Genomic DNA, 12,525 nt, shown 5'->3' on the forward strand with positions numbered 1-12,525 from the left:
TCTTAATCCAGTGTTTGTGATGTAAGAAATAAGGAAATTATGTTTCTCTTTCTCTGTGAAAATGATGGGATTCTGGAATGCCCACATATGTAGGTTACACAAATCCTCTCTCTTATAATTTCTTCCTGAATGATGGAGAAGGAAATCAGTCTTCCAGATTTGCATTGTCTTATAGAAAAACCTAAATGTTAATTTGGCCTACAGTCATAGGGGCGGGTGCTAAAGAAGAGAACCTAAATTACCCGATGGACTGATTCATTGCTCCACTGACAGCTATTGTGAGAGCTTCTAATCTGCCTCGGGTTCTGCCTTTGTGTTCTCCAAGGGCGTCAGTCTCAGGGAGACAAAGGGACCAGGCTAGAGATGAGCTGAAATAAGCACTGATTGTCAACCACACCTTTTCCCAAATTTTGTGTCCAAGGCCACCGAGTCAGCCAATAGCAGTGATACCGGTAGACTTCCTCAGTTTGATGAAATGCCACTTATCTTTGTTCCATTTTGCAATTTGTATTTACCATATTTTACTGAAATCATTCACCTCCTCAAGAAGCAAGAGTCGTCAAAGGTGACTCCAAGGTATATAGTTTGAGCAACTACGTCAGTGGTGGAAGCATCCATTGGAGGAGAAGCTTTGAAGGAAGAGGCTAAATCATGAGTTCAGTTTTAGATGCATTCGAGTTGAGGTGTTTGAGGGCCGTCTAGATAGAGACATCAAGTGGAGAGTTCAGAGAAGTGTGGGCAGGAGATAGAATTCGAAAGTTGTTGGAGTATAAGTGGCAATTGAAGCCGTGGGGATGGAAGGGATTGCCCAGGTGGCAGAACGTGGAATGAGAAGAGGATATGACTATGTCCTGGGGCACTCCCACATTTGCAGTTTAGGTGGAGGAACAGTGATTGGCAAAGGAAAAAGAGAAGAATCAGAGAGGAAGGAGGGAAACTGGAGCATGTGGTATCATAGAAGCCAGAGGAAGGATTATTTCAACATAGGGAGTGGTCAAAGTTGTAGAATGATTCTGAGAGGTGGTGTGATATGAAGACTATAAAAAGTACATTAGCTTAAGTGATGTGGAAATATTTGGTGAATTTAACAAGAATTGCCTCCATGGAGTGGTTGAAACAAGTTAGATTAGAGGGTTTGTGGAGGGAAAAGGGGCTGAGGAATTGGAAAGAGAAACTATAGGCAACTTAGGCCAGAAATTTGAGAGTAAAGGGGAGGAGATTGGTGGAAGATAGAGAAGCCTGTGGTTTCCAGGGGGCTTTTTTTTGGGGGGGGGGTGGAGGTGGGGAATGGTGATTTGTTCATTTGTTGATTTATTTTTTGTTGTAATGAGACAGATGAGAGCGTGCATAAATGCTGATGGAAAAGGGTCTAATAGAGAGGGAGAGATTGAAATAAAATAAGAAAGAGGTAAAGTAATTAATGTTCTTGAGTGAAACCCAAGGAGATAGAGTTCGGAGCACATGTAGAAGGGTTGGCTTTTGTTGGAAGAGGGAAAACACTGGCTGTATGAAGTTCCCAACTAATAGCTTCCATTTTTCCAGTGAAACAGAGGCAAGGTTATCAGCTGAGAGAGAGTTAGAGATTTAAGAAGAATAGAATGGGCTTAAAATAGATTTTGCATAAATTTTTAGACCAAGCTACTGGGTATTTTTGATGGCCTAGTTGAGGTCACTGATCGTTAATTTGCAGTGGTACCAATCTGCTTCATTGTGTTTTTCTCCAGATGTTCTTAGCAGCCTGGGTGGAGACATGGAGAAGACATATAGTTTCATCTAGGATTGGAGTTTGCCAGAGAATTTGCAGGAGAAAAATTGAAGTGATAAACCCTAGCATCTATTTATAATAGGAAGAAAATAAAAGGTAGAAATGAGTGATTGATGAATGGATGGGTGAATGAATTGTTGAATGGATGGGTGAGTGGATTCATAAATGGATGGGGAGGTGGAGGGGCAAGTCAATCAGAAGCACCTAGTGAAAGAATAGTCGTAGTGGGGCACTTAACAAATAAAGTTGAAAAAAGGAAGGTTGTGAATGAGATGCTAGATGTTTGCACTGTTTGATTCAGAGATTGAGTAGTTTCGAGTATTGCTAAGTTCCACAGCACGACGGTGGATGGATGAGACAGAGTGGATAATTCACTGGAGTAGTGATAGTTTAGCCTCATGGACCCTAAAGTCCTCTAAGTCGATGGATGAAGCTGAAGTGGAGAGGGAGTGGGGGAGTACGGAGTCTGGTTATGAAATTATCAGTGAAAGAGGAGGAGTGACTGGGAAGTCAGATGCAGACTGACACAGGGAATGGAGCACAAGCTTCATATTATGGAGGAATAACTAGAGAGTGAAGGAGCAGTGGCCTGAATGTGGCAATGGGGAGAGCATTGCCCCACTCTCAGATCTGGAGCTACTTGGAGTGTAAAATGGCCTTCACTTGAGAGGCTGACAGATGAAGCCTTGTTCTCAGAAGACTGGCTGGATTCAGTTAAGATAATGAGATGGAAGGAATCTCCTGAGTAGAGTTTGAGGCTACAGGGGATGAAGTCTCCTTTTCCATTTGACTACACACTGTGGTACATGGGTTCGTCAAAGGTGGACAAATGGTGGCTTAGGTCATAGTCCCTCCGACTGATGCAAGGAAGTGTTTTTCTCATATTTCTATACCCCAAACCTAGAATACTGAAAGACACCTGGAATAGTTTTTTAAAGCGTGTAACTCTTATTGAAAGTTTGATTGCTCCGTCTTTTGCTGATTCTACATTCTACTTTGACATTCTGAATACTAGTAATCATTATACCGGAATTTAGATGCCGAGCCAAAAGAGTAAAATAGATTCATTTGTACCTGTATTTTCATCCATACACATCTGGTGAATAGATCTCTGTTTTGAGCTTTTCTTGGTATCATTGGCTTCTTTTTTCCCTAAAATTGAAGCAGTAGAATGCGTTCTGGTTAATTTAGTGTTTTGATTACTGAGGTTGTAGTTAAATCAAGTGTCTTAATCACCAAACTTCACAATCACAGCCCTAGGAAGGATCATGATGTAGTTTTTGCACTATAAACTCAATGAAGGATCCGCTTTGACAAGGCATCACATTGAGAACTTCTAGAAAATATCAATATTGGTTTCTCATGCACTACGGAGATTTATGTGACTATTCATACCATCTGTCCCTTCTTTCTTAATACATCTCAGATCTTGGAAGTGTTGTTTAAACAAAGGGGTCTTATATGCCTAGGAGAAAGAGCAAAGATGAAGTAAGTCTGCCCTAACAAGGCCTAAAACCAAGCCTGGACAGGATCAAGGTGATCCTCCAGTAATTTAGCATAATCCAGAACCTCTACAATCTACTACCTACCGTGTTCAGCATACAATAAAATTACAAGATAGGAAGATAAAGGAAAATGTTCATCATGGGAACACATAACCCTTTAAGTCAAAATACTTCCTCAACCTCCAGAGTGACTTCGATGGCCCAGATGAAACAATCATAATAAGTAATGCTACATTTCCCGAAAGCTGAGTTCCTCAACATTAAATTGCACCACATGCAGAACCCCAAACTTCTAATCAAACTCCATGTTTAGGAAAGAAAATAGCTATCTACCTCATCCAGGGAACAGTTCTGTTAAAACCATAATACATTCACTTGACCACAGAGGTCGTATATCAAGTTTAATCAATTGCCCCACGTTCAGATTTATGATGACTTCAAAGTTTTCTCTGAGAAAAAAAAAAATGGATGCTTTATATTTGCTTATCTAAGGAATGCAGTTTAGTAATACTCCCCAAACAAAGGAAGTCTGCTAGGAAATCAAAGTCTCCACTTCTGGAATGATAGCTGCCAGATACCTCCAAACAGAAGTTTTCCCACTTACAAACAAACAAAATGAAAGTTCTTTCTCTACCAGATACCCTGTCAACATGCTAAACGTCAGTGAACCCAAAGTTGCTAATCAGGACAGCTCTTTATTGAACTCTGTTTTTAGCAGATGCTTTTACTTAGAAAAGAATGATCACATTGACGAAATGAATACTCATAGAGCAGTAGACATGAATCCAACACACATGAAGAATCTTGATAAATACTTCACTACATGCTTATCAAGTTCATGTACATATCCTTGTAAGTACCATTTATAATTCAAAGACAACACATACACTTTTGGTGAATACTTGAGAATTACATGTAAAAGCTCTGGGTTTTAAATTTTTTTGTATTTTCTTGTAAGATTTTAGGTACTCATTTAAAATCCTAGTTACCATTAGATGAATAAGACCTCGAATTAAAAATCTGTACAATTCAAGCTAGTAAGATTCAAGCTTGTACAATTCAAATTTGTACAATTTAAGCTTGTACAATTCAAGAATGAATCTGGCTATGTCTGATCTAAAATGCAAGCCTATTCCTTCCAAAACTGCACACTCCTGACCTAATCATGAGAAGACATCAGACCAAACCCAAATGGAGGGCATTTAACAAAATGACGGGCCTATACTCTTCAAAACGGTCAAGATCATGAAGGAGAAAGACTGTCTCAGGACTCTTCCAGATTAAGGGACATTAAAAAGACATGACAACTAAAGGTGATGGGTGATCCCGGATCAAGTCCTGGGACAATTGATGAAATCTAGATGTCTGTAGATTAGATGACACCATTTTCTCAATGTTAATTTTCTGATTTGGATCATGTCTGTAATATAGTCTCAAAAGTCTCAGAAAAAAATATATAAATGTGCATACAGAGAGAGAGTGATAAAGCAAATATGGTAAAATGTCAACATTTGGCTGATGGGGGTACATCTGAAATTTTTGTACTGTTGGTAATTTTTTTGTAAATCCGACAAAATTTTTAAATCCACCCACCAAGGCATTCTCCTGTTTTTCTAGATGAACGTAAAATGGCATATAGCTGCACATCTGAGGGCGGTCTGTTCTCTCTCATGTTTTATTCACAAAGCATTCAAAATACTTTCCCCCATTTTCCTCCTAGTATTCTAGCCAGGTTCATTACTTTATTCCCCTGACACATAATCTTTTCATTCCTTTTTCTGTCAACCACAACATTGAAAAACTCTGTGATTTTCAGGAAATTCTGTACAAGACAAAGCATTAGCATCCTTCCATTGAAGGCTGCGAGTCTACAGGGATCGAAATTCTAGCAAGATTTAGGCTTTGTTGTTCCACTAGTACTCCCCACACATAAACCCGGCTGTATGAGGAAAGAAACTCTTCCTACATAAGAAGAAAAACTCTTTTTCAAATTATGACAAGCAATAAAAGAAGAAATAGGGGGAAAGAAGAAAAAGCCAGTAAATGCTATTGATCTAGCTCCAGTAACATGAGACTTTAAACCCAGGAGAACTTGGATTAAGGTTCGGAGACTCTCCTGAGTCTCAGACAATCCCGAACACTAGCCAGAACCTTCCAGGAAGGCCCTCTGCCCGCAGTGGAATAACCTTGGTGTCCTCTGTGCTTATCTCCTCCATTCTTCTATCTCCTCCCACTCTTGACTGTTGTTACCTCGTTTCCCCTGGGATATAAAGAAACAGCCCATACAAAAATGTGCACTTGCCACCTGAAGATGAAGCAGAACATGAAGGGAGATGAAAACCAGTGGCATCACCTTACCTTCAAGTAGCAGTTGTGTGAAACAGGTTCCACGTCTGCACCAGGTCCCTGGGGGGGTTGAGGCTACCTCAATGCATGCAGAATATATAGGGACAGATTATATATCCGGGGTTTTCATTACACAAGGTGTTTTTGATGAGTTCTCAGCCAAGATCCACTTGAAAACAAAAGCTGCACAAAGACTACAAAAAGGCCACACAAGGTTTAAACAAAAGGCTAAAGAAAGACCAAACAAAAGCCAAAGAAAGTTTAAACAAAGAATGAAACAAAGACAAAACAAAGGCCAAACAAAGACAAAAACAAAGACCAAAACAAAGAGCAAAAGAAAATCTAAACAAAAGCTAAGCTAAGCTACAACTGTATCACACACACATACACCATATCTACACGCGCACACACACCATATCTACACACTATCCCCACACACACTCGCATATTCGGTCTTCCACCTCCCACAGCCCACATAATTAACACCCCATGTCAAGCCCCTCACTAAAGCTCAGTCCACACCAACTCACCCCAGCAAACCACACACCCTTCCACCAATGAACCACCCCACCACAGCAACCATCTCACCCCACCATACTATATGCCACGCCACACACCACATGCCAAACCCACAAGCCATGAACAGAGTTGGAGTCACACTGACAGATCTTTATTTTTAGGCTTCTATTTCCATACTCTATGCAGATTAAATACCCATCTACACTCTCCTCGCTAACACACCTACATACACATGCCCCCAAGACTAACATTCACACACGCCTACCCTCATATACACATACCCTCATAGCAAGACTACCCCAGTCTAGTCACAATTGAGATTGGATTTGGAAGATTCTGTGACAATTACCCTTTGCATTCAAATATATGAAAACTTTTAAAAAATCACCACTTTTGGTACATGATTTCTGTAAATGATGAATCTCATTCAATTAACATGATAATATTGGCTTCAGTCTTAGACATTTGCATTTTCTTATCATTGTCCTAAAATTTGGGGATCACACTATTGAGTCCTATAGCTCTGTGACTCTGTTAAATTTCATGGGTCCTATAACCCTGTGCTTCTGCAAAACATCATTTTGTATATGCAGAACTACACGCTAATGATTTGAAAGATGGAAGGACACTTCTGAAACTAATCCAACCAACAGCAGCCTTGCCTCTTGAATTCCCAGAACGCCTTGCTTGAGGGTGAGGTAAAAATGCCAACATTGCCATCAAGTTTCCTTTTAGACTCTCGTCTCATTGTATGCAAAAAAGAATCACCTAGGGAACCCTGAAAAGGCATCCAATGAGACTACAAACAGCCAGTAGAAATCTCATTGTACGGTAACGTCTTTCTCTGAGTAGCAAGTTAACGCGTTATAAATGTGTGCTGGCTGATTCACTCCTACGATGAAGCCAGGGCTTTGCTTGTGCTGCCGTGGATGTGCTTGAGGGCTACGTGGAGTGAGGTGGTTCAGAGCATGGGCTCTGGTGGTCCTGAACACTGGATGGTCACAGGACTATGACTCCAAGTACAAGCCCGAGGCTTGTTGATGAGTGGTGGAATGGGCAGCCATGCTGGCCTTCACATGGGCAGACCTCAAAATCCAAGTAGCTGGAAGATTTTCCCCTGGGGTCATTCAGTTTCTTCAAGAAAGAGCAATCCATTTTCCAGCCTGGCAGGGTAGGGAAGGTGGAGGAGTTTGAATATCTTACTGCTGATATTCTGTGATCAGGGTGGGCAAGGGACCCACGTGAGTATGTGGATGTTTCCTTTTCTAAGCCCTGCCCATCACACTGCTCTCCACAGTTTCTGAGTCTAGAAATTTCTGCATAATAAACTTCCAGGAACTAGGGCAAGCTGTGCAGTGAAGTTGGAAATTTGTTCAGAATGTGCACCTTCCCCACACCTAATCCTGCTTTCCACTATACCTGGTCCCCCAAGCCTGTAGACGCTTGGTCTTTTGACACATCCTTTTGACATGCTTTTCTCGGGCATGGCCCCTGCCAGCTCTTAAAATGGAACTTCCTCCAGTCGGCCAAGCCATTTACTGCCCTCCACTCATTTCTACCCCCCAACTTGTGTTATAATCACTCATGTTTTGGTGTCTCCTTTTCTTTGATGGGTTAAAACCTTTTTGAAAATTCTCTACTGCCCCTGTGGGAGTAAAAATTGTTTTTAATTCTTTACCTTTAAAAATATTTTACTACTATAATTTTAGTAATTTGGGGGGAGATAAAAGTAGATAAAATAAGCACGTGTAGTTAACCTGCCACTTTGAACCAAAAAAAAAAAAAAAGAAGTAATTGCTTTTTATTGAAATATAATTTGCATACCATAATATTCACAATTTTACAGTGTAAAATTTAGGGACTTTTAATAAATTCACAGGGTTATGGAGGCATCGCCACTATCTAATTCCGTAACATTTTCATCACTCTAAAAATAAATCCATACTGTAGCAGTGAAACATAATACTAGTTTATATCAGCACATAGAGAGTCAAGCATAAAAGGGGTTAGAGGGTGTGGCGAGCATCGTGTTAGGGGGAATCACTGAAAGTTAGTACAAAGTGAGTGAATCATCCACAGAAAAACGTTACCTTAGGAAAGACACTGGTGAGAGAAGGACATCTCCATATTCTTCCTAGAAAGTTAAATGTGCATAAACTCATATCCACAATCAGACAATTGTTGTTTACCTAACAAAATTACGTACCAAAATATGTGTTGTAAATGGTGTTTTTTATTAAAATTTAAAAGGCCAAGAGATGTTCAGATTAATGACAACAATCGTATTTTTCCTGTAGAAATATGAAAAAAATGACCTTTATAAATAGCTATAAGACCATTTAATTATTGCAAGGTAAATAATAATGAATTGATCAAATCTGAGAGAAACCAAAACGTTTCTTCATTTTTTGCCCTTCAATCCTCACTTTGAGAGCAAATCTGTCTCCTCTAAGACTTTGACCTGGATCTCACAGATTCTGAGCTATACAGTCCCCAGCTTTCAATGGTAATCAGAGGAATAGACACCCTCTGAGCTGCCAGCCATTCAGACAAAGCCTCTGTGTGTTCCCAAGCTCCACAACCCCACCGAATCTCTCTCTCTCTCTCTCCCCCCTCCCCCTCCCTCTCCCTCCCTCCCTTTCTCTCTCTCTCTTTCTACTGTGCTTGGGCTCAGTTACAATTGTGTTCTGGCCAGTGGTGACCTGTGTAAATGTACATTATGTTCCATACTTAAGGGACTGGGTTTTATCCAACTTGCTGTGTTAAAACTCAACTCTATACAAGACATGCTTCTGCTGTTCAACTTTCTGGACCTAACCCAGCGATTTTATCCCTTGTAATATTACCATTAGAAAAGGAAAGGGTGGACACAGGGTAGCAATATGCAAGGATTCTAGCAAAAGGAGAGATTCAGAATAAGAATATATTGTTGTGATGTGTTAAAGAAAACCAAAGCTGAATAGTAATTAAAGTGTTAAAAACAGATTTTATTCAGGAGCTATTATAATAGGAAAAAAGAGATCTCACTATAAAACTGGGCTCAATTCCAAATACAGTATGGACACGTGGGGGTTAAGAGCCAAGGAGCACGTTGGAGGAGGAGGAGCTGGTGGTTGGAAAATTACTAAGAGGAAATATCAGTGGTAAGGAGGGGATTTCTAGCTAAACTGACTTGATAGGATTCTTGCTGAAATCAGGCCAGGGTGACCAGACATCGTCTGGTGGATGATGAGGGATGAGGAATTGGACCAGATATTGAGAATGATCTGATATTGAGGGTGGGGGATTCTTGCTAAGATGACTTAGCAAGATTCTTGTTAAAACTAAGTGATACAAAGACAGACATTGAGGTCCCAAGGTCAAGGCCTAGTTGGGAAGAGGGTTCAGAGTTGGCCTGACTAAAGTTGGTCCAGGAGGGTCTTTGTCAGATGTCAGCATGTTGTAGTGGCGGAACCTTTTGATTCTAAATCCTGATGTCAGTTATCCAGAGACAAGGGTGAAGTGAAGGACTCAACTATTATATTAATTATTAATAATATTAATTATTATTAATGGAAATAATCTTTGAAAAAAGAGAACTATCTTTGTTTTAGTTCTGTGCTTACCAAGCTGCCAAGCACCTATCATTATGTTATCAAAATAACTCACAAGCCAAAGTGGCACTTTTTTTTTTTTTTTTGCGGTACGCGGGCTTCTCACTGTTGTGGCCTCTCCCGTTGCGGAGCACAGGCTCCGGACATGCAGGCTGAGCGGCCATGGCTCAGGGGCCCAGCCGCTCCGCAGCATGTGGGATCTTCCCGGACCGGGGCACGAACCCGTGTCCCCTGCATCAGCAGGTGGACTCTCAACCACTGCGCCACCAGGGAAGCCCCAAGGTGGCACATTTTAGAGTGTTATATTCTGCTCCCCTTCATCATGAAAGTGCCTTGAGAAAAGCACAGATCCTGGGTGATCTGTCACCATTTGAGTTAATAGATTGGAATTCATTATCAGGCTCAGTTTAAAAAAAAAGTAATAATAATGCCCATCACACTGCCTGACACACAGTAAGATCTCTATAATAGAAGCTACCTTCTCTAATGTGTTGCCCCTTCACAAACTAAAAATCTGATTCCTGATCCTGTTAATCTGAAATCCATAATAAAGTGTAGACAGCACACATGTGACTAAACTGAAAACAGCCTGTATTTAATATAACCTTCATTGAAGTTTTTACCCAAAGTTCCCATTGACTCTCTTCCTTTTATGTCAAGTTCAGCTTCTCGGCTGGTGTGGTCTGGTGTGAGAAAGATCTGCATCCTGTCCTAGGGTGAGACGGGACCAGTGCCAGTCTCGCTCTCCAGGGAGAAGACCATCTCACTGTGGTAATCCTCCGTCCCACCGTCCTCGTCTGCTCCCTCTCAGGTTCCCCCTCCTCTCAGCAGTGCCTGCCTCATCAGTTCCACTGGGCAGAATTCTCAAAGAGGGCTAAGAGTATGACAAGACTTCTGCAAGATTTCTTTTTAATTAAAAGGGTCCCCGCTGATCGAAATTGTTCTCAAAGTTCAGTGCCTGGTGAGGCCAGTTACCAGTGGGTTTACATTTCCGGTAAATTTGGCTGAGTGTGCCCTGAATCCCAGAGAGGGAATTAAATGGACCATTATTGGGAATTCCCTGGCGGTCCAGTGGTTGGGACTTCAGGCTTCCACTGCATGGGGCACGGGTTCGATCCCTGGTGGGGGAACTAGGATCCCGCAAGCCCGCGGCACCACCAAAAGAAAAAAAAAATTTAAATGGACAGTTACTTTTAAAGTGCTATGTGAGGGGAAAACGTTCAATCATTCCTCACAGATCGTGTGCAGTAGTTATTTCACCATAACTTTGAGGAAGGTAAGAGCTGGGAGCCTGACATACCACACCTTGAACTCATTCAGCACCTGAGAGAATTTCACACAGTACTTGAAGTAAAGAGAAGAGCAACATCTCTCCACTTCATAAAAAGAAATCGCAGAATGAAATTCTGTCCTTGGTCAAACTCATATATTGAACATTTGTCACAAGCAGCTGTTGTTTGTAAAGAAGAGCCTCATTCACTCCAAGTAAAATAATGGTGGGGACTTAACTCCTCTGGTTTTGTCTGAGTCCTGTCATTGGGTGGCATTTTCTTCTCTCACACAGTGCTGTCCATATCTTCACAGTGACAAGGGCAAATGGAGTGAGTGTCCAGGTTTAGAGTTGTATTAGAAAGTACAATAAGTTTGTTTGGAAAGTAAAGATTTATTTGCACACGGGTGCATTCGTGGCCACGTCCTGTTCACCCCTCCGCGGTGTGCCCTTTATTCAGGGTTTGCTCCTCCCAAGCCAACAAGCTGTGATGGGCCACTGCAGGATCCCAGGTAACACGTCACAGAGCACTTCTATGTATAAAACCCATGGTTCTCAAACACTGCAGGAATCCCTGGTGTGCACAGCAGGCTCACAGTGTGCCATGGAACATTTAAAATGTCAAGAAAAACTCAACAGACCTCTGTCCGACACCCCATGGACCAGCAGCTTGAGATAGTTCACCATTTTAACAGTACATTGCACTGTGGTGTTTTTGGTTTCTGGCCACGCTGCGCAGCTTTCAGGATCTTAGTTCCCCAACCTGGGATCAAACCTGCGACTCCTGCAGTGGAAGTGCGGAGTCCTAACCACTGGACTGCCAGGGAATTCCCTGTACTGTGTTTTTTTAGATGATGTCATATTCTTTATAAAGGTGGGTTTTTAGATATTTGCTTGATAAAAAGCAAGTACTGCAGGCCAGTCACGTGGAACAGGAAATGAGAATGGCATTGTCACAATTTGATTCCTGCACATAGCCTGTTAGTAGGTAACTGTGGTTATCTAAGAATAAAATAAAAATATTACTGTTCTTTTCAATTTATGTGTATTTTTCAAATTGCTGCTTAGTTGTTAGAACATAAATTCTTATGAAGTTATTTGGGCCTAACTGTTTCATAAAAAGAACTGTTAGGGATTTCTTTTGGCCTATGGGTGCTGTGAAAAAATTACAGAAACCCTAAAAGCTCCTTGAACCGAGATGCTCAAGAATTTCTGATATAAAACACAAAAATGAGAGAGGTGTGCCACACAACGTTGTCTTTACTTTTACTAGAAAAATGTGTATTATCTGTGGAACCCCTGAAGCGACTCTGAAGAGCCCTAGGTTTCCTCCTAGAGCAGCAGTATGAAAAACACAGAGAACAGCACAAAAAACTAACAGACAGGAATTGTTCTAAACCCTTGATCCAGACACATCAGTCCCACCTGGGTGTGACAGCTGGCGGGCAGGGCAGAGCATCTGAAATGTCCTGGGCTACCTGGGAGGAACCCTGTACCACAAACCACTAATTGCCCCCCAAGACCTCC

The 12,525-nt window shown here is 41.4% G+C and overlaps 1 protein-coding gene across 2 annotated transcripts in view; it reads right to left on the minus strand.

Annotated features, from left to right (window-relative positions):
- MOBP (myelin associated oligodendrocyte basic protein) overlaps positions 1-5,705 on the minus strand; it is a 43,217-nt gene extending 37,512 nt beyond the window's left edge. For both annotated transcript variants that reach the window (XM_060022304.1, XM_060022305.1), the window contains exons 1-2: positions 5,629-5,705; positions 2,840-2,917 (exon numbers count right to left, since the gene is read on the minus strand). The gene's annotated coding sequence lies outside the window, so the exon portion shown is untranslated. The remainder of the gene's footprint in view (positions 1-2,839; positions 2,918-5,628) is intronic.
- Between the last annotated feature and the right edge of the window lie 6,820 nt (positions 5,706-12,525).

The sequence above is a fragment of the Delphinus delphis genome, chromosome 10, assembly GCF_949987515.2.
Source record: "Delphinus delphis chromosome 10, mDelDel1.2, whole genome shotgun sequence".
Taxonomy (NCBI): domain Eukaryota; kingdom Metazoa; phylum Chordata; class Mammalia; order Artiodactyla; family Delphinidae; genus Delphinus; species Delphinus delphis.